The 23321-nt window shown below is 39.1% G+C and overlaps 1 protein-coding gene across 4 annotated transcripts in view; it reads left to right on the top strand.

Annotated features, from left to right (window-relative positions):
• SMPD3 (sphingomyelin phosphodiesterase 3) overlaps positions 1 to 23321 on the top strand; it is a 288206-nt gene that overhangs the window by 109650 nt on the left and 155235 nt on the right. For all 4 annotated transcript variants that reach the window (XM_016427761.2, XM_056810121.1, XM_016427762.2 and 1 more), the window contains exon 2: positions 3144 to 3224. The gene's annotated coding sequence lies outside the window, so the exon portion shown is untranslated. The remainder of the gene's footprint in view (positions 1 to 3143; positions 3225 to 23321) is intronic.

Genomic DNA, 23321 nt, shown 5'->3' with positions numbered 1-23321 from the left:
TTAAAAAGAACGAAAGATTTCTGGAGGTTATTATTGTCTCTGCTAAAGGAAGAAAAAAATCAAGGGCTAGAGATGCCAAGAAAATGGTGGGTACTGCTGGGGGAAGTTTTGGAAAACAATGTAAAATCCTGAATTCTACCTGTATATTGAACCTATCCTACTCCTGTTGTTGTTATACTAACCTATGTTGTTGTTCAATTATGTCCAAGACTCTTTGTGACTGCAAGAGTTATTAGTATGCTAATACTGTCCATGGGATTTTCTTGGCAAAGACTCTGGAGTAGTTTGTTATTTCCTTCTCCAATGGATTAAGGCAAGCAGAAGTTAAATGACTTGCCCAGGGTCACACAGCTAGTAAGTGTCTGAGGCTGGATTTGAATGCGGGTCTTCCTGACTCCAGGCCCAGCGCTCTATCTCCTGAGCCATCTAGCTGTTTTATGCCAACCTAAATATAAAAAGAGCTTAAAATATAAATTGTCAACTAGACAAAACAAAAGCTGAAAACAGATAGATAGAAATGAATTCTATAAAATAAAAAAATTTTAAAATATGGACTTAATGAACAAATACTAGAATATTAGGACTAAAGTATATTGTTGAAAGCCTGAGAATTCAATCCCAGAGACACAAAATTTGGATTTTAGGCACTTATGAGCCCTATGACCTTGAGTAACTGCTTTCCCTTCCCTGAACCTCAGTTTCCATATCTATAAAATGGGAAGTTGGACTACATAATCCTCCAACTTTGGACTTCTGTGTTCCAAGGCCTATCCACTCTAAATCCTATGAGCCTACCAATCTCCTTCTTAAACCTGCCCTTCCAAATTTGCTCACTTATGTTGAGAATTCCACCATATTCCCATTTGGAACCTCAGACTCAGCCTTGATATTTCCCACTCTCTAACCCCCATATTGGATTTATTGCTATCTCATCAATTCCAATCCAATAACCACCAGGTTAGAGTAGTTCAGTTCAGTTGTGGTTCAGGTCCTTATCACTTCTAATAAAGACTACAACAATAGTTTCCTAATCTAATCCCCTGTTCCTAGCCTCTCCAATCTCCAGCCCATCCTAGTCAACCTCAACTCCTCATTCTCATTTACTCCACAAACACAGACAGCTTGATAAAGAATAAACCCCAGGACAGTTCAGAAAAGCAGAGCATCGTGAGCAAAGGGAAGGATGGTGAGAATAAGGACGCCAGCATGGCTGGAGCAGAGGACCAAGGAAGAGAACACAGAGTGATGGGGAGGGCTTGGGGAAGGGAGGGGCAGGGATCTACTTGACATAGGTAGAGCCTCAGGTATTTGCCTGTAAAGATTACAGGACCATTCCACCTAACATCATCCTTTTTTTGTGTGTGTGTGCTGGAAATGTGTCAGATAAAATAATATCATTCTATAGATACAATACAGCAATAGGCAATCATCTGAATACTGTTACATATATCCCATGATATAGCTACAATATCCCATGATACCGTGAGCTTTGCTTAGATTGGATTAATGGCATTGGTCAGAATGTTTGATGGCGTGTTCCTATAATTGATTTGGTAGGCAATAAGAAGCTTCTGGAGAGTCTTAATCAAGAAAACAAGATAATAAAATACAAATACTCTACCTGTCCCCTCACCTCTGCCTCCTGGCTTTCCTGGCCTCCTTTAAGATTCAACTCAAATTCCACCTCCTCTAACTGGGGGCCTTAAATCAATAATATGGAAATAAGTCTCGATCAATGACACATGTAAAACCCAGAGGAACTGTGTGTTTGTGATGGGAGGGGCGGAGGGAGGGCAGAGAAAGAACATAAGTCATGTAACCATGGAAAAATTCCCTTAATCCATCAAATAAAATTTTCCAAATCTAACTGGGGGCCTTTCCAGTCCCCCCCCCCCAGGCTTCCCTTCTCAGATTTCCTTCCCTCTAGTCTCTATCTAACTTGTGTATAACTAATAATTTACATGTTGTCTCCTCCACTTGAATATAGAATCCTTGAAGAAAGGCACCATTTTTACTTTTCTTAGTTGACCTTTGTTGTCCCCATTGTGCTTAATGCAATTTGTCTGGCACACAGTAGGTATATAATAAATGTTTGTTGACCGATTGATTGAATGTATGAGAAAGGGAATTTTGTAGCAGTGTATAGTGGAGATACGAAGCAGGTAGACCAGTCAAGAGTATTTGGTAAATCAGAGATAACAGACTGTGTCTTGGTCTGGGATCATGCCCACAAAAATGGGGGGAAAGGATTGAACCTTAAAGAAACTATAGAAGAATTGTAGCAGGATTTGGTGACTAATTAATAGGATTTAGAGCTGGAAAGACCCTTTAAAAAAAATCTGATTTAATCTCCTGATTTTATAGGTAAAGAAAAAAACCAATGAGTTTAAGCCCAAAGAAAAGGTTAAGTCCCACCCTTGATCACAACCTGGGAGTTAGAGGCTTAGACAGGATTTTCTTTATCTTCAAAAGATCAGAGAATTAGAGCTGGGTATAACCTTACTGGTCAGCTAGTCTAACCCTCCTCTTTTCCAAAAAAAGAAGTTAAAGCCCGGAGAGGTCTTAGTAACTTGCCCAGGAGAAAGAGTGCAAGCTAAGGATTCAACTGATTTCTCTTCTGCCTTTCCCATGAGCTCATTCCTTCACAGGGAGTCTATTCCTCTTGAGGCATTCTCTGGCTGCTCCAATACCTCATGCTCCTGCAGTGGCCTTTAGGGCTCTGTTCACTAAGAATAACAAACAAACATTCACCAAGGACATCAAATTTGGCAAAAACATTTTATATACAGAAGGCCTTAATAGCCTACAACTACCCTAAGACTTTTGGGACACTTATAATATGACCTCATTTGAGTCCCATGACACTTGTAAGGTCCATGCTACAGCTATTAATCATCCCCCCTTTTACAGACCAGGAAACTGAGGCTGGAAAGGGTTAAATGATTTACTGGTAGTGACAATGGGTATGAAGAGACAAGATTCAGAGGTTTCCCCAGCTCTCTGTGTCTTTCGCTCTGGCACTTTATCTGCCACACAATTCTTCACTTGTGGGCATCAGAGAAAGTTAGAAGCCCTTTTATGCCAAATGATATGGTATCTTTCTTTCCTTAATTAATTTTATATGCATTTTTTTCTCATTTCAGATAAGGAATTAGCAGTGATTCTTGTTGTGAAGAAGGAAAGCCTTACTACGACATTGGAGCAGACAAGGAGTTCTTCTTCAGGTAAGTTACCTTTTAGAACAGTATGCTTTTATCATTTTAGTCCATCTGGAAAGTGTGAAATTATGCCTAGAGTTATAAAACTGTCGATACCTTTTGACCCAGAAATACCACCATTACGTTTGTTTCTTATGGTGATCCAGAAAGAAAGAAAAGGACCTACATGTTCAAAAATATTTATGGCAGCTTTCTTTGTGGTGGCAAAGAACTGGAAATTGAGGGGATGCCCATCAACTGGGGAATGGCTGAACAAACTGTGGCATATGATTGTGATAGCGTACTACTGCACCCTAAGAAATGATGAACAGGTTGTTGTTGTTGTTTTTAAGAAAGACCTATGTGAAGTTATGAAGAGTGAAATATTGTTTGAAGAATTATTTGTATATGTCTACCTCCAAAGAAAGAATCGATCCATAGAAATAAGCAAGACATTATTATATTTATATGCATATATATTGTCAAATGATGTTTTCTCTAGTATGGGAGGGGAGGGAAGGAGGGAGATACTTGGGAATTTTAATGTAAAAAACAAATTTTTTTATAAAGAAGAACAGTACCTAAGTTCTCAAAGGGCAAAGAATCAAGCACAGGTAGGATTACCATTCATTGAGGTGGGTGTTTCTTTGCCATAAAGACCCCAAAACTATGCACTAGAATTGCTCTACTAGGAATATGTTGATGAGTGCTGCTGTTAATTTAATAGGGTATACAATAAGAGATTGGCCTGAGGAAAAACCATGAAATTGGACCTTAAAAGGATTCCTAACTTCATTTTCATGCTATTATCGTTGACTTCTTTTTCAGTCATGTCCTACTCCTCATGATCTCATTTGGGATTTTCTTGGTAAAGATAATGGAGTGGCTTGCCATTTTCTTCTCCAGTTTACTTGACATATAAGGAAACTGAGACCAACAGGGTTAAATGACTTGCTCAGGGTCACACATGTGTCTGAAGTCAGATTTGAACTCAGGAAGGTGAGTCTTCCTGATTCCAGGCCAAGAACTCTAGCCATGAAATGGGTCTTGATCAATGGCACATGTTAAACCCAGTGGAATTGTGCATCACATATGGGAGGGGAGTGAGGGAAGGGGAGGGAAGGAACATGAGTCTTGTAACCATGGAAAATTATTCTAAATCAACTAATTAAATAAAATTTAAAAAAATTTTTAAAGAACTCTAGCCATGCACCAAGACAGCTTGATGGCAGAAACAATTACATATATGAGATATATATGGGGGAAACTGGAAATAATCAACAGAGAAGAAGCACACATTGCTATAAGGAGTTTTAGGACAGGATTCTCAGGCAGGATTTTAGCAGGTCTGAAATATTGAATGACAATTGCTTTCTGTGATGTTCTATTTGTATTCAATTATTTGTAGAGATACAAGAGTTCTGTTGGGACAGTTGATATGGTTTCCATTAGTCTGTGTCTGAATTTGTAAGCAAGAGCTGTTAATGAAGGCTCTTACAACTCTAAGAAATTCTGCAGTTGGGCCCTGCTCAATGAATTATTGCATTTTAGGGCTCGAAGGGACCTCAGAAATCTAGGCCAGCCTCCTAATTTTACAGATGAGAAAACAGAGAACCAGAGAAACTTGGTCTCTGAAGTCATCAGGAGAACATCTCACCTCCCAAAAGCTTTCAAGAGAGAAAGATGAGCCACTGCTGGGCTGCCTAAGTGCTAGCAGACAAAGCATTTATACTACTGTGTTGACCTCATTTGTTCATGCCTCCCCTTCATGACTCCAAAATTATTTCTGTTTATTCTGTATTATATTTTTGTGCGTGTTGTTTTCTTCCAGTAGAACATCAGTTCCTTGAGGGCAGGGATTGTTTGATTTTTGTCCCCCAGAATCTTGCTAAATAGTTGGGGGTTAATGGATACTTGTTGAGAAGTGTATGTGGAGTAATAAATAGATAATTAGGTGCTGATCTTAGAATCAGGAAGACCCAGTTTTCTGAGTTCAAATTCAGTCTCAGACACTTTCTGTGTGATCCTGGGCATGTCACTTAACCCTGTTGGCCTCAGTTTCCTCATCTGTAAAATGAACTGGAGAAGGAAATGGCAAATCACTCTAACATCTTTTCTAAGAAAACCCCATATGAGGTCATGGACAATTTGACATAACTGAAAACAACTGAACAACAGCCAGTGGATGGAAAGCCATCCTTAGAATCAGGAAGATCTGAGTTCAAATCCTGTCTCTGTTACATATTGGTCATGTAACCCTGAGTAAAAAATTTAACCTCTTGAGAGCTCCAGACAATTCTCCAAGACTAAGATGTGTAGCTGCCAGACCCAATAAGAGCACAGGGACAGTCAATAAATAAATAAATATTTGATTAATTGAATTGTGGATGACATTTGTCAAAGTTCTTGTGGGAAAAGTTTTCAAGGAACTCATATTCTATTGGTAGAAACAACATATACACAAAGATATGTCTAAAGTCATTATGGGGCTGAGGACTAACCTCTGGGTGCATCAGTAAAGGCTTTGTTTTCTGGGCCTCAATTTCCTTTTCTGTAAAGTGAAAAGGTTAGACTAGAAGATCTTGAAGGCCCCTTCCAACCCTAAATTTCTTGACATGTTGGGATGGTGAAATATAAATTCCATCCTCCACTATTAACTTGAAACAGAGGACCTGAGTTCAAATCTAGTTCTGCCACTTATTGCCTGTATTAATCTGGTCAGGTCATCTAAACTTCTTGGTCCTCAGTTTCCTCAGCTATAAAAAAAATGAAGGCTTTGGACCAGATGATCTCAAAGGAGTCTTCCAGATCTAACACTAAGATTCTATGTCCATGATTTCCTGTTACGAAATTGTTTTAATTCCCACATCTTAGAATAATCTCCTGATTTTTCCTTTCTTTTACATCATTGGGTCATGAAATGTTAGAGCTGCCAGGGATCTTAGAAGTTACCGTGTGCAAGCCCCTCATTTTACAGAGGAAGAACCTGAAACCCAGAGAGGTTGTGACTTTTCCATGATCACCCAGCTACTCATTGGGAGGCCCAGGATTTGCAGCCAGGTCTTCTTACAGCAAGGTGCTAAGTGACACTTAGCTAGGGCAGATAGGTGGTACAATGGATAAAGTGCTGGGCTGAAGTTAGGAAGACCAGTTCAAATCCAACTTCAGACACTTCTTAGCTGGGTGAACTTGGGCAAGTCATGGAACTCTATCTGCCTCAGTTTCCACATCTGTAAAAAGAGCTGGAAAAGGAAATGATAAATCTCTCCAGTATCTCTGCCAACAAAACCCCAAATGGGTCCACAAAGAGTCAGATACCCCTGAAAAAAACTAACTACAACAAACTTCTGACTCCACATCCATGGACTTTTTAATATAGGACACTGCTTTCTTTGCCTTTTCTATTCACAAGAAAGTATTTAATGAATATATATCTTATCACTCTACCTAATTTTTTGAAAATATCATTGCCTTTTCCAGCACTTCTTTAATTCTATTCTTGGTAGGAAAGAGGAGAAAGTTTTTGTTTTGATTGTATATAATTCAATTCAATAGCTATTTATAAGGTAGGATTCTACATGCCTCAGTATGTAGCTAAAAGATGTTAAGAGAAATGCAAAACTGAAGAAAGCAGAGCCCTTATCTTCAAGAAGCTAAGAATTTAGTAGGGACAGGGGATACTTCAGCATACCAATAGAATGTGATGTAAAATATGAAAGTTCCATGAAAGATTCTAGGAGTTCACAGAAAGAAGGGATCAGTTCTTATTAGGAAGAATAAAGGAAGGCTACCTAGAGAAGGTGCCATTGGAAGATGGTCAGAATTTCTGGAGAAATTCTGGGGTGAGTGGGTCTTCCAACCATAGAAAACATAAGCAAAGACCCAGAGGTAGGACAGCAAGTACTTTGGCTCGAGAGAGTCCCTTGAGGCAAGGCTAGGAAGGTAGGTTCCATATTTCTGCACACTTTCCCCATGTATTTTTGGTGGTTGTCATTCAGATTTTTCATAAAGCTTTGTTCTGTTTTGAATCACTTTCTCGAAAGTTTCTGTTTTTATTTTCCCTCTTGCAGGGATTGACTTCCCCTTTGAGAATTTCCTATGCCTTTGCTTTGATGTGGCATCTTGCCTGTCCCAAATTCCTTGTAGAATTTTCCTCAGATGCTAATAGAACATTCAGAAGGGGTTAGAAATATCTCTTCCCAACAGCTCTCCCTAAGTCCCCTCATGAGCCCTCAACTTTTATCCCTTGTCCTCTTATCCAGATGGCACAAAATCTTGTTTTTAATTCACCAGGATTAGTCCTATCCCAAATTGTGTCCAAATGAGATTTTGACTTCCCATTGCTTTCTCAGGGTCCTCTTTCCACACTGCTACAAAAGTGCTTATTGGAGACTAGGAACATGGAAATTGTGAATAAAAGATGCCCAAGTTAGCGTGTAAAGAATCTTGACAGACTGATTCACACGGCCCTTCTAGCCTTAACCTCTAAGTCTAATGCTTTAATGGCCTATAGGAAAGTCTGGTTCAGGACATTTATTTATAGGGCAACTAAATCCATGATGGACAGCTAGGTGACTCAGTGGCTAGAACAACTGGGCCTGGAGTCAGGAAGACCTAAGCTCAAATCCAGCCTCAGACACTTACTAGCTATGGGCAAGTCACTCTGCCCGCTTTGCCTCAGTTTCTTCATTTGTCAAATGAGCCGGAGAAGAAAATGGCAAACCATTCCAGTATCTTTGCCAAGAACAACTGAACAACAGAAAAATACATGAAACTACTTACTATCTCAAAGTCAAACAAGTCCCCAAATATAAAGAGCTCTTTAGCAGGCAGCCAGGTGATATAAGTGAGTAGTGCTTTGTACCTATAGTCAGGAAGATCTGTGTTCAAATCATACTAGCTATGTGACTATGGGCAGGTCACTTAAGTTGGGAATAATAATAGCATCTTTCTCCCAGGGTTGCTGTTAGAATCAAATGAGACAATATTTACAAAGTGCTTTATGAACCATAAAGTTCTACATCAGTTTCAAGTGATATGATGAGAGTAGTCTAAGGCAAGTTTTTCAAGGAGTTTATGTGGTCTAGGGGGAAAGGATTTTGGAGGCTAAAGCCTTGGGTTCCAATTCTGACTCCAGTGTTTGCCTTAGACAAAATCACTTAGCTTTTCTAGGCCTCAGTTTCCCCATATGAAAAATGAGAAAGTTCAAGCATTAAGTCTCAGCACTAGGATTCAGATTCCACATCTCAGATTTTCAGGCCTAACCTCAAAGACATGACTGGACATTGATTGTATTGTCTATGAAACTGACAACCATTGTGGAAAATGGAGTGTCTATGGCCTATTCTTTGGGGGAGGCAGGTCTGGGGGGGACTGTTCCCTTTCAAGAAATGTCTACAATGATGTGACTCCAAGTGTGGAGAGTCAGAGACTCCTGGTGAATAATAACTAGCTCGTGAATGTGTTGCAGTGGCCACCATGGAGTGAATTCTGGATCTTGCTTTAATTCTATAATGTTCTTTGTCTCAGAGTAGTCCTCTCACCCTCTTTCCCAACCCCTTGGACTTCCTTCCAAGATGACATTAAACTATTAGTCATAACTCAGTCCACAACTATTTATTAAGTATCTCTTACTGGGTTCTAAGCACCAGAGAAAGCTAAGAGCTGAAATCTGTGGGTCCTCCCAGTTTTAGGTCCATTAGCTTGACCATCAACCAATCTGTTCCTTTCTGTCTTGTACACAAAAGAAGCTTGAGAGAATGTCAAAGGCTTGGCTAAAAGTCTAGGTCAACCATATCTCTAGCATGCCCCTGTTCTAGAGTCTAGTAACTGACCAGAAAAAGGAAACAAAAAATGAGATTATTTCCTTCTGGTCTGGCATAATCTGTTTTTCTAGAAGCTAGGTTGGCCCTTGATGACTCTTTTCTTGATGTTCATTTTAGATGCCTCTAATAATTCATTCTAGAGTTTTGCCAAGATTCCAAGGCAAGCTCACTGGTCTAGAGTTTTAAAGTCCCATTTGCACAGCCAGGAAGTGTCTGGCCTTAAACCCTGACTAGTTGTGTGACTTCAGGAGCCTTCATTTCCCCAGCTGTAAAGTGAGGATAATACTAGCACTTGCACCTCACAGGGCTGTCATGAGATCATTGTAAAGCACTTAGCAGCACAGTGCCTGGCACATAGTAGGTGTTTAACAAAGGCTTGTTCCCTTGCCTTCCTCTCTCCCTTTTAGTTAATCCTCATCTTCTGTCTTAGAATCAATACTAAGTATCAGTTCCAAGGCAGAAGAGTGACAAGGGCTAGGCAATTGGTGCTAAGTAACTTGCCAAGCTTACACAGCTAGGAAGTATTAGAGGTTGGAATCCAAGACCAAGAGACCAAGAATCTCTAAGCCTGACCCTCTATCCCCTGGGCCACCTTTCTGCCCCTCTTCCCCTCTTTTTAAAGAATCAGGAAGTTATGGCCAGATAGAGGAATGTCAGAGTTTCTGATTAGGGAAGTAGAACATTTATGGGTAATAGCGAGGTCCAGTTTGTGACCATCCCTATATTTGGCTGAGATGCCAGGAGCAGGGAGGGAAGAGGGGAAGGAGACAACAAGAATCTTGTAACCTAAGAACAATAATTTTAAAATGTAATTTAGTTTTTTAAAAATAACAGTATATTTGGCTGAGATGGAGTGGCAGTGTAAGTTGTGGAACTTGAGGAAATTGAGGAAATCAAGAGTCTCAGGGAACATCTTCAGATAGTGAGTCTCCTAGAGGAAGAAGGGCAGGAGTTGGGGACGAGAGGAAGAGAGTGAATATTCTCTGCTTTGAATGTTTTGACTGAGTTCAAAGATATGAGATAAAGTATGAAAGAGCTCTTTGGAATATCTGAAGTATAGTATGCTGTATATCCAGGGCACAGTGACTAGAGAGTTGGCTTTGAAGCCAGCAAAATCTGGGTTCAAGTCTTGCATCTGAGAAATCCTAGCTATGTGATGCTAGGCAAATCATTTAATCTTTCACCGCTCTAGTCATCTCTCTGAGACTATAAATACCAAAAATAGTGATGAAGGGGGCAGCTGGGTAGCTCAGTGGATTGAAAGCCAGGCCTAGAGACCTAGGTTCAAATCTGGCCTCAGACACTTCCCAGCTGTGTAACCCTGGACAAGTCACTTAACCCCCATTCATTGTCTAGAAGGTAAGGGTTTAAAAAGAAAAGAAAGGAAAAGAAAAGAAAAATAATGATGAATAGTGATAATGAGGACGATAACCTGGAAATTTGCTTGAGTCAGTATTTTTTTTCCCCTCCTGGGCCAATTAGTCCAATATTCTTAGAACCAGACAAAATAGAGTCCAAACTTGTAAGAGAAAGAGCACTGGATTCGAAGCCAGCAAATCTGAATTCCAATCTGGCTGTGACACTTACAGCTTTGTGACCTTTGACAAGTTCCTTGGCTTCTCTGGGCATTCGTTTTCTTACCTAAAAGATAAAAGGGCTGTGCTGCAATCCAGGCAGCTTCTTGGAGCTCAACGGCCATGAGATTGAATCCCTGACCCTGTTCAACTATCTCAGAAATGACTGCTGTTTGTCATAAGAGATTAAGATGTGGCAATCTACGAGATCATTGAAAAGCTAGTCTCAATATTTTTCATCTGAATGTGTGTATAGGAGAGGAAGTGTGATGTAATGGCCAGAGGACTGGTCTTGGAGTTAGAAAGACATGAGCTCTATTCTTGCCTTGTACAAAAACTAACTTTGTGACCATGAGCAAAGGACTTAAACCCTCTCTTGTTCTAGGCTCTACTCCACAAATATAAATTACAGGTTGCTGCCAATATTAACCAGTGGGAAGACTGGTGAAATTAGAGGTCTAGACCAAAAACAAAAACAAAAAAAATCCTTGTATAATTTTTTTTTTTCACAGAGAGGAGACAGACCTTTGATTTGATTAGTTTGGGCACCTCTCAGTGTGGAAACTCCCTTTACTGATGCAGGCTAGCTATTTGTAATTTATTATAGAGAGACACCTAGGACAGATATTGTGGCACATGGGACCATAGATTTAAAACTGGAAGGAACTTCAGAAGTCATCTCATTCAACTAAAACTCATTTTACAGATTGAGGAAACTGAGGCCAAAAGAAGTTAAGTGACGTGCTCAAGTTCACAGAGCTGGAATTTGAACTCATACTCAGAGTCCAATTCTTTTCCTACTGAACCATGCTGAACCAAAGTCTTTCTGAGCCCAAAGCCAATCTTCTATCTACTCACTCTCCTTTGTTACTTCTCTTGAGTTCTGAAATGCTGTAAGGCTTCTTAAAGTCAGGAGTTGTCTCACATTTCTTCCACATCCCTTATGCTGCCTGGCAAAGTACCATGGATATTGTTATTCAGTAAATGTGCGTTGATGTGCACAGATGGCTTTTTGCCTTAATCTGTATTCCTTCATGCTCACACCTTTCTTATAAATAAAGGCTTTTCTAGTTCAACTCCAACTTTTCCATTTCTTTCCATTTCCCCAAAAGAAAGAACCCATGCACCATTTTCTTTTTTATTAAAGTTTCATTATTTTTATCTTTTATTTTGCACCTTGATTGTATAGTATTCAGAATTTCTATTCAGGGACAGATTAGATTGGATGACTTTCAGAGTCCCTCCCAACCCTAAATTCTGTGATTCAGTGCATCCTCGTATAATGCCTGGGGCATATCTTAATTACTGGAGTGTCATCTTCACATAAGAAGTTTCTTGATCCCATGGTATTCCCTAGAGCATCCTGAGAACAGACTTGGACCACTTTTTTAAAATTTTATTTAATTATTTAATTCATTTATAATAATTTTCCATGGTTACATGATTCATGTTCTTTCCCTCCCTTCCTCCCACCCCCCCTCTAGTAGCCAATGAGCAATTCCATTGGGTTTTACATGTGTCCTGGATCAAGACCTATTTCCATATTATTGATATTTACAGTAGGATGATCCTTTAGAGTTTAGAGATCCCCAATCATATTCCCATTGACCCATGTGATCAAGCACTTGTTTTTCTTCTGTGTTTCTGCCCCCACAGTTCTTTCTCTGGATGTGGAATCACTGATTTTTAAATTTAGTATCAGTTCTAAGACAGAAGAATGGCAGGGGCAAGGTGACTTGCCCAGAGTCACATTACTAGGAAGTATCTGAGGCCAAGTTTGAATCCAGGTTCTCCTAACTGCAGGTATGGTGCTCTATTCACTATGCTACCTAGCTGCCCCACTGGGATCACTTCTTTTAGAACCTTCTGTCTTAGAATCAATATGATTCCAAGGCAGAAAAGCAATAAGATCTAGATAATTGAAGTTAAGTGACTTATCTAGGATCACACAGCTAGGTAATATCTGAAAGTCATATTCCAATCCAGCCTTGGCTCTCTGTCTACTAAGCTATCTAGCAGCCCCTTGGACCACTCTTGACTAAACTTGGCTGTGCTGTGGTTAGTGCTGAATCTTGCTGGAGTTCTTGTCCCTACACACTGGCCATGTTCCCCACTCCTCCATCAAAATGGGCCTTCTTTGCTGTTCCTCATTTTCTGTTGGTTCTGCCACTCTGGGATTAGTTTAGAGACATTTTGGTTTTTGTAATTATTTGGAGGTGGGTTTGGTGAGCTCAGAGTGCTCCTTACCTTGGATCACTCTTTATCTTTATTTTCCCAAAGCCTAGCAGGGCCTCCTTGTACTTGGTAAGCACTTGATAACTATTCATTCAGCCAAACTGAATTCTACTTAATTGCTGGTGTTGCTCCAAAGTGTCCTGATCTTGACCTCCATCTCCACCATTATTCCATTTTCTGCCATTATCTGAAGCACAGATGCCATGGTGAGAGAGCTGCCACTGGGGTTAGAAAGACATGGGTTCAGGTTCTGCCTCTGACACATGCCAACAACATGGCCACGGGAAGGTCCCTTAATTTCTCCATGTCTCTGACAAGTCACTGAGACTATAAATTACAGAGAAGTTGTAGGTCCACAACAGAAGAGGGAAGTTCCTTTTACTGATAAAATCAGATCTGAATCCTGCACAAAAAATCTTATTTAGTAAAAAATACAACCAATTTATATAAATACAACCCATTTTTACACACACACACACACACATATATATATATATGTAATTTGGTGGTGCAGTGGATAGAGTACTGGCTCTAGATTCATGAAGACTCATCTTCCTGAATTTAAATCTGGCCTCAGATACTTACTATCTGTGTGACCTTGGGTAAGTCACTTCCCCTGTTTGCCTCAGTTCCCTTGTCTGTCAAATGAGCTGGAGAAGGAAATGGCAAATCACTCCAGTATCTCAGACAAGAAAATTCCAAATGGGATCACAACTGATCAATGGCAACAATATAGATTTTTTTTAAACTTTGTAAACTTTAAAATGCCATATAAATGAAAAACCATTCCAGTACCATTGCTAAGAAAACTTCAAATGGGGTCACAAAGAATCTAATACAACTGTAAAACAACTAAACAGCACAATGACCTATTTACTAGCTAACAAGGATCTAGCTTTCTCATTTAAATCTCTACCAAAATCCAGAATTTCTTCAGCAACTCATCAAGGAACTAAATATTCTGAGTCTGTACCAGGTCTCATCTATGTCTTGTTTGTTTTGTTGTTTTTTGTTTTTTTTTTCTCTAAAGGGACTTCTCCCATCCTGTGTATCATTAGGGACTTCCACAGATGAAATGGTAAAGCTGTAATACATCTGCAGTCATTTGAAAGAGTGCCAGCCTGTGGTTGATCATTGCCCAACTGGAGAAAACATTTTGTTTTCATATTTGGCACATTGTGATTGTGAATGTTGATGCTTAAGTGGTCACCACTTCAGAAAGGATTTATCTCCTTGACTTTCCTAAAGGACCACAGGCCTTAGAGCTAGAGATCCACTGGCTAATGCTCTCATTTTACAGAAGAGGGAACTAAGGCCCAAGAGATAGACAACTTACCCCAGGGTTAAAAAGAGAGACAAAGGAAGAACCATGATTCTAATTCCAGGTTCTTTAATTCCAAAACCATTAGTTCCCCTGGCACTGGTCTAGCCTCCTCAAATACTCATTTAAAAGAAAGGGTCTCTAGAGAAAGAAAGAGGAAATTCACCTTATCTCTTTTGTTGAGAAAGCTGGGGACTATGGATACAGAATGGTGTGTATCCAGCCAAATACGATGGCCTCGTCATCTGGGTTTTTTGTGGTTTGTTGGGGGGTTTTTTGTTTGTTTTTTTTGGTTACAGGGGTTGGGTCTAGGGATTGCTATGTGTCAGGGAGGAATGAGAGGGACTCTAGAGCCTCTAAAAATTACTTTGATGTAAAAACAAAAGGCACAAATAAAACTTTTTTAAATAAAAAAACCTTAATCATAGATGCATCAAAATATATTGTATAAACTCTGTGTTGTCGTTGTCATTTTAGTTGTGTCTGACTCTTTGTGACCTCATTTAGGGTTTTCTTGGCAGAGATACTGGAGTAGTTTGCCATTTTCCTCCCCAGCTCATCTGAGAAATGAGGAAACTAAGGCAAACAGGGTTAAGTGACTTGCCCAAGGCCACACAGCTAGTAAGTATCCTGAGACCAGATTTGAATTCATGAAGATGAGTCTTCTTGACTCCAGGCTGGGCATTCTAGCCACTGTACCACCTTCAGTGTCTTTTCAGATTATTTATAGGAATGAACACACCAGTTTCTATTTGTGGAGGTCCCTCTCAGCCTTTATGATGATGCTGTACTTACATTTAAGCTCTCATGGAAATACTTAAACAAAAGACCCTACCTCTGCTGTGTGACCTTAGAGAAGTCACTTTTTTAAAACCCTTACCTTCTGTCTTAGAATCAATACTGAGTATTGGTTCTAAGGCAGAAGAGTGATAAGGGCTAGGCAATGAGGATCAAGTGAATTTCCCAGGGTCACATAGCTAGGAAGTGTCTGAGGTCAGATTTGAACTCAAGACCTCCTATCTCTAGGCCTGGTTCTCAATCCACTAATCCACTCAGCTGCCCCTGAGAAGTCACTTCTTTTGTGGACTTTGGTTTCCCCTTATTTCAATTGAGCACTTGAGCAATATGATACCTTCCAGCTCAAAAAAAATCCAATGATCCTAAATCAAAGTTTAAGCTCCATATATAGTGGAAAGAGTCCTCTGCTGGAAATTAGGATCCATGACTCCTCCACCTCATTAAAATTGAGTCTCAGTTTCCATTTCTGTCTTATGAGTACCTTATACTCATCGTACGACCATGTACAATGTACTCATTGAAGGAAATGCTAAATTTCAATTAGAGGATAGTGAAAACAAAGTCGTCATTTTTATCCCCATCCAAGTTCACAAAGGAGTCCACAAACCCCAACTTAAGAATTCCTGATGTATAGGGAGCCTCTTCATAAACTACAAAGCTTGCATAAATGTAAATAAAGCATTTTGATTATCCTGAGATAGTAGTTTCTCAGTCTTAGTTACTTATGTATTAGGGGTCTACAATATGCTTTGATGAAGGGAATTTCCACGCCATCATAATCACAGATCCTTCATTGCTATGTTGACAATACCTTATGTAGCTTTCATTCAGTAATTTTATTAAACACATCTTCTAAAAGTTCTGCTCTAATGGCTTGGAAGAGACCATGAGCTATGTTAGTGGAGTGTAAACTCTGGCATGGTTTTCCCAAACTGCATATATAAGCTTTGAGTATGGCGCCCAGGGAGAGACAGCATGTTGTCACAGCATAGGTAATTCCAGGAAGATTTATCAACATATTGACTGCAAGGTAGGGATTTTTTTTGTATTAAAATTTTTTATTTTATTTTTTCTCAATTACATGTAAAAACAATTTAAACCTTCTTTTAAAAATAATTTTGAGTTCCAAATTCCTTTCCTCCTTTCTCTTTCCCCTCCTTGAGAAGGTAAATACTTTGCTATAGATTAGACAAGGGCAGACATGCAAAACATAGCCATGCTGCAAAGGAGAACACATATCAAAAAGAGAAAAGAAAAGTCTTAAAAGTTGGCTTCAATCTGTGCTCAGATTCCATCCATTCTTTCTCTGGAGGTGGAGAACATTTTTCATCCTAAGTCCTTCAGAATTGTCTATGAGGTGGGAATTCTTTGCTCACATTAACTCCTGCAGACTAAGATCACAAAGGAGTCACATCAGCATCAGAGAAAGGAGTACCCCTGGGCCACTTCTAGCAGCACTGGATTGGGCCCTGCATTTGTCTAGTTTGTGTATTCCAACAGAATATAAGCTTTTCCAAGCCAGGGACTGTTTTTATTTCAGTCTTTTACTTTCCCAGGCTCTGATGCAGTGCTTTGTGGATAGCAAGTATATAACAAATGCTCATTTAATTAAATGAATTGAACTGAATTGTTCTAAAAGGTCCCATCATTTTGCAGTCCTCTCCTCCAAGTTTTGAGAGAGGTAGGACATAGGGCAAGGATCTCTTTCCATTCACCATTCAGAAAGAAAAGTGAGAGGTCCAAATTCCTTGAGGAGGTAGGTTCCCAAGGCTGCTGCTTTTGTCCCTGCTTCATTAGCTTTCCTCTTCCCAGAGCTCTCACCCAGGTCCTGGGGAGAGGCTGCTTTTTACACAGTAAGAGATCTGTTTGTGGGGAAGTCAAGGAAATGATTGGCTGCACTGACCTTTCCTCTTGTGTGATTTTTATTTATAGTTAATAAGAAGAATCTGACTGCATGTAATGTGAAGGAGATTTGGGGGGAAAGCTGTTTGTTCAAAAATCACTTGAGGTTCTGACACAAAGGCCCAGAGAGGTTATTTCTTTGATGTTGTCTCCCTGGTTCCTGTTTACAGAGTGGAATTACTATTCTCAGAAAAGGCTTGATGCTTTAATGGCAAAGAGAGGTCTCCAATTTCTGTGAAATGGCTTGAGTATCTAGTGATGTTTAGCAAAGAGGAAAAAAAAGGTTTTGTAGAGACACGATAGCTGTCTTCAAATATTTGAAGACTGTCGTGTAGATGGGGGATTCAGCTTAGCTTGTTTGACTCCACTGGGGTAGAATTTTTATTAACCCTTACCTTCTGTCTTAGTATCAATTCTAAGAAAGAAGACTGGCAAGAGCTAGACAATTGAGGTTAAATGACTTGATACAACTAGGAAGTGTCCAAGGTCAGAATTTGAACCCAGGTCCTCCAAACTCCAGATCTGGTACTCTATCCACTGTACTACTTAGCTGCCCTAATTGGAGCAGAATTAGCAGCAGTAAACAGAAATTATAGGAGAAAGACTCTGGCACATAAAGAAAAACTTCCCTTCCACCAAAACCTAGCTATCCAACAATGCAATGTCTTAGGAATCACAATATCGTAAATTTGGGAGGAAATACAGAAGCTGTTTAATATCTAATCAAACTACTAAACAATACCTCCTAACTTAATTTACTTATGTGCTATACCAGTGAAATTACCAGAGAATTACTTTATAGAGATAGAAAAAATAAGACACAATTCATCTGGAGGAACAAAAGGTCAAGAATATCAAGGGAGTCAATGGGGGGGAAAATGGGAAGGAAAAGGGACTGGCTGTACCAGATGTCACACTATACTACAAAGCAGTAATCATCAAAGCAATTTGATGCTAGTTTAAAAAAAAAATAGAAAAGTTGATCAATGGAACAAATTGAGTACATGATATGTAGAAGAAAAGAATATAGAAATAACCTAGTATTTGACAAACCCAAAGATCCCACTTAGTAGGGCAAGAACTTATTATTATACAAAAATTATTGGGAAAACTAGAGTAGTCTGGCAGAAACTAGGCATTAAACCAATATCTCATGCTGTGAACCAAGATAAGCTCAAAATGGGTACATGATTTAGATATACAGGTTGATATTAAAAACAAATTAATGGAGAGTAGAAGAAATTACTTCTAGAATCTATGGATAGGGGAAAGAGGTTATTATCAAGCAAGAGATAGAGGGATTCATAGGAGGTAAAAGGGATAATTTCAATAACATGAAATTTAAAAGTTTTGCATAAACAAAAACAATGCAGCCAAAATTAGAAGGAAAGTAGGAAACTGGCGGGGAGGTGGGGTCAGATTGTAGCAAGTTTTTCTAATAAAGGCTTAATTTTTCAAATATATCAAGAACTGAGCCACATTTATAAGAACAAAAGTAATTTCCTAATTGATAAATTGTCAAGGGATATGAATAGGTAGTTTCCAAACAAGGAAATCAAAGTTATCAATAGCCATATGAAAAAATACTCTTAATTACTAATGAATACAGGTCTACAAATTAAAATAAATCTGAGGTTCCACCTCCCACCCATCAGATTATGTAACAAAAAAAAAATGACAAATGCTGGAGGGGATGTGGGAAAATAGATACTCTGCTACACTTTTGGTGGAGCTATGAACTAGTCCAACCACTCTGTAAAGCATTTTGGAACTATGCCCAAAGAGGTATTAAACTCTGTATAACCTTTGACACAGCAAGATTTATACTAAATCTATATTCTGAGGAAATCAAAGAGGAAAAGGATCTATTTCAAAAATATTTTTACAGGTTTTTTTTATGGTGGCAAAGAATTAGAAACTCTGGGAATGTTCATCAATTACAGAATGACTGAATAATGTAACACTATTTGCTATAAGAAATTATAAAGGTTTCAGAATGGTTTCAGAAAAACCTTAGAAGACTATGAACTGATGCAAAGTGGAGTAGAATCAGAATAACAATTTACACAGTAACAAGAGTATTGTAAAGATAATTAATTGTGGAAGACTTAGTAACTAATCATCAAATGACCCACCACAATTCCAGAGTACTCAAGATTAGAAATGCTATCCACCTCCAGGTAGAGAACTGATGGATTCAAAGTGCAGATGGAAACATTTTTTCTTTCTTTTTCTTGTTGTTGGAGGGGTTTTGGTGGGGGAGAATGTGGCTAATGTGGAAATTTGTATTGTGTGACTTCACATGTATTATGGATTTTGTATTTCTTGCCTTCTCAAAGAGTAGAGGATGGGGGAAAGGGAGAGAATTTGGAACTCAAAATAAAATAAATTCAGTTTTTTAAATGAAGTCATTTAATCCAACCAGAGTCTACACTGATATTCCCTCTAGAATAGTATCCCTGACAAACGGTCATCTAGTTCCTTTTAAGATCTCTAGTAACAGAGGTGACTCAGTGGATAAAGAGTCAGGTCTGGAGTTGGGAAGATCAGGGTTCAAATCTGGCCTCAGATATTTGCTAGCTGTGTGGCCCTAAGTAGGTCACTTAATCCCAATTGCTTACCTCTTACAATGTTTCTGCCTTAGTAGCAATTCTAAAACAGACAATAAGGGCTATTTTTAAAAAATCTCTAATAATAATGCGAAAAGGTATTTGGCTAAGTTGAACTAGAACTTCTAACACTGAGATTCTATGATCCCTTGATCTCGGATCATGGGATCTAGAGCCAAAGGAGACATCAAGATCATCTAATAAATCAATTAAAACAAGTATTAAATACATACGATGTTCCAGGCACTATGCTACACTCTTGGGAGACAAGTATAAAGAATGAAGCAATCCCTACTTAAGAACTCACATTCTACAGGGGCCCAAGTACATATAAAAATAATACAGCCTATTAGTCTGTCAATAAACATTTACAAAACACCTACTATGTGCCTGGCATTGTGCTAAGTGCTCTATAACTAAAATGTTAATAAATACAAATAAATTCAAAAGAGTTAAATGCAGGGTGGTTTGAGAGGGAGCTGGATGATCAGGTTCTAACATGACTCCTTCATTTAACAGATAGGGACACTGAGACCTAATAAGGTAATGTGGTTTCCCCAAGGTCACAAAGCCTCTAAATCCAGGATTCTAGCTACCACTTCACCTACATCTTTGAAGACTTTACCTTGGAAAGCATTTTTACTTTAGAGAGGTATCTGTTAACATTCAAAGTTTGAAATCTCTGCTCCTAAGAGCAAATCCCAATCAACAAGGGCAACCACATAGATAGTGGTAAAACAGTTTTGCAGACTGTGTTTTCCCAAATGATCCTGATGAGAGTTATGTCTGGCAGAAAGATGGAGGAAAGTCCCTTGGGGACTTTCTCTTCCCTGTATATATTTGACATCTCTAATTTGAATTGGCTGATTGAACCTTAAATCAGAAGCCAACCTCTAGCAGTTTTGCTCAGGGGGAAACTTCCACCCAGGAAAGGGAAATAAAAGGTAGCTACAACAGCTGGCTGCCATGTAGGACACTAAAGTTAATGCCACTGCTTAGTTTCAAGGCCAGGAAGAGCTGGGAAAGAATATGGTTGGCCTGTAGTTTGAGAGGTTTCAGTACAATTCAGTTAGCTAACCACTCCTGAGCAGAGCCATTACCTGAGCTAGATACCAGTGGGGATATGACGACGAAGAAAACACATACCCTACTCATGAGGAGCTCATAATGGAGGTGGGGTAGGGGAGACATTTTCCTTTTTAAGCAATTCCATTTGAACGGAGAGAGCTAAAACCATTAGGAGAGAGGAATTTCTGTCCATGGATCTTTGTTCATAAATAAGTCACAATAAATTGTCTAGGATGAGAAGCTAATCAAGGAACTCACAATCTCCACCCAAGAATGGAAAAGACAGAAGGCATTAATAAAACTGTGAAGCAATGGGCATTTTACAGTTCAGAAAATCCTTCAGCAAAGCACATTGATGGGAGAATTGAGAATAAAACCAGGGGTTATACTGATAAAATTCATTTGTTATCTAGAGCCATCCAATTTACACTGGGACTGAGTGTGGAGAAGGAAGAGTTCATGGTGTTGGGGGGAGCTATGGGCTCAGTGGATTGAGAGCCAGGACCAGAGATGGAATGTCTTGGGTTCAAATTTGGCCTCAGATACTTCCTAGCTGCATGACCCTGGGCAAGTCACTTACCCCCCATTGCCTCGCCCTTCCTTCTCTTCTGCCTTGGAGCCAATACACAGTATTGATTCTAAGATGGGAAGTGTTTTTTAAAAGGTTAATTGTGTTATAACCACTCAGGATCAGATATTACAAGAGTCCTTTAATGCATGTAGCCTTACATTAAGTCTAGGGCCTGAACTGTTTTCTTGTTGGAGAAAACTGAATGATCATGCTCTCTTTTGGATGAGAAAATCTCATCTATGGATTGTAGGATTTAGAATTGGGAGAAGCCTCAACCATCACCTCATCTAGTCCCTTCATCCTATAGAAATGCGAACTGAGCCCCAGAGATGAGGAAGGACTTGCCCAGGACCACCCAGCAAGTCCATGGGAAAGCTCTGACGGAAACTCAGGACACCTTATTCCACTATTCTAGACACGTCTTCTGATAGACTCATAAATGTGTGAGAGCTAGAAAGAACCTTTGAAACTATCTAGGCATATCATTTTACTAATGAGGCACTGAAGGCCAAAGAGGAAAAGTAGCATATCATAGGCAGACCTGGGACTTCTACTAAGATGTACTTTGCCTAGTATATCCCCATGGGGCTGAATTCAGTCAGGAAGAGAATGAAAATTATTTGGGAACCTGAGGAATACATAGAACAATCAAAGAGATCAGAGAGTATAGAGGAAAGAGAAGAGGGCCCAGGACAGAACCTTAGGAGCACCCACAGTTAGGGAGCATGATATGAATGATGAGCCACCAAATAGAAACTGAGAAGCCTGCAAGTCACTAATAGTAGGAAAAATGCAAATTAAAACAAGAGCCACCTAGAATCCCGCCCTTCTTGATCCCTCTTAATTCCAGTGCCTGCCTTCTGTTGATTATTTCCAATTTATTCTGTCTATGGCTTATTTGTACATAGTATCGTATATTGTCTTCCACATTTGATACAACATGTCTCTCAATTCATATACAACATTGCATGTTGTCTCCCCCATTCATATACAACATTGCAAACCCCATTGGTCTGTGCACTCCTTGAGAACAGGGGATATTTTTTATGTTTCTTGGTATTCCCAGTGCTTCACCTACTTCCTGGCACATAGTAGGGTTAGCACAAATGTTTTCTGACTGAATGAACAATGAGTCATAGAAAAAGACTGAGAATGCTTTGAATCACTAACAAGAAAATGCAAATCAGAACAACACTGGTTTCACTTCCCTGGCAGCAAATTGGCTAAGATGGGGATAGTTGATGCTGGAGGAGCTGTGGAAAGATAGACCCACTAGAGCATGGTTTGTGAAACAATTTGGAATTATGCAAATAAAGCAATTAAAATGTATGTACTCTTTTATTCAGATATCCACTGCCTTTGGAAAAGTCCTGATTGTGGGAAATATGAGCAGTATCAAATGCCTGGGCTGGCTGTATCCTATCTAACAGAACTCAAACTCAAAACTCCCTCTGGCACAATCTAGAATGACTAAGAAAGCTGTACCAAAAGTGAATCGATTCAATTATGAGAAATGAATTTATTTATCTATATTTACTCAGTTGGTATTATATCTCTACAAAGATTCCTCTGTTGGCTTGTTAAATTTTATATTCATAAAAGGCGTCTACTGAATTTGGCCTTGTTCCCTTTCAAAAGAATCTAAGTATAAGACTAGTGCTAATCTGTTCTCTCAAAGAACTTGTTTTTTCTATGCTATCTTAATTTCTATTCTGTGATTCTTGAAAAAATCAGACATTCCACCCAGTGAATATTGTGACTAAAACATGGACCACAGGCCCAACATCAAGGCCACCATGTTACATTTTATGTGAAATGGAACTCCCACAGAATACACGTTGCCATGTATTCAATTCCTTTATTAAATGCCTACTATGTACCAAGCTCTCTGCAAGACACTGGGAACACAAAAACAAAAATAATTTTAAAACAAAAATAAAAAATAATAAAAGAAAACAAAAAAAATTCCTGTCCTCAGGGAGCTTATGCTCTCCTCCATCCTAAGAACTAGATCAAAAGACCATCAAGAATAGTCTTCCCAGTGCAGGTAGGTGACTCAAATGAATAGAGACTCAGGCCTAGAGAGTTCAAATGTGCCTCAGACACTTTCTGACTGTATGATCCTGGGCAAATCACTTAACCCCAATTACATAGCCCTTATCTATCTTCTACTTTGGAAGCAATACTTAGTATTGATTCTAAGATTCTTTAAAAAAAAATT

Source organism: Monodelphis domestica, chromosome 1 (genome assembly GCF_027887165.1).
Source record: "Monodelphis domestica isolate mMonDom1 chromosome 1, mMonDom1.pri, whole genome shotgun sequence".
NCBI lineage: Eukaryota > Metazoa > Chordata > Mammalia > Didelphimorphia > Didelphidae > Monodelphis > Monodelphis domestica.
Note: the sequence above shows the minus strand (reverse complement) of the source record. Positions and strands in the feature narration are given on the sequence as shown.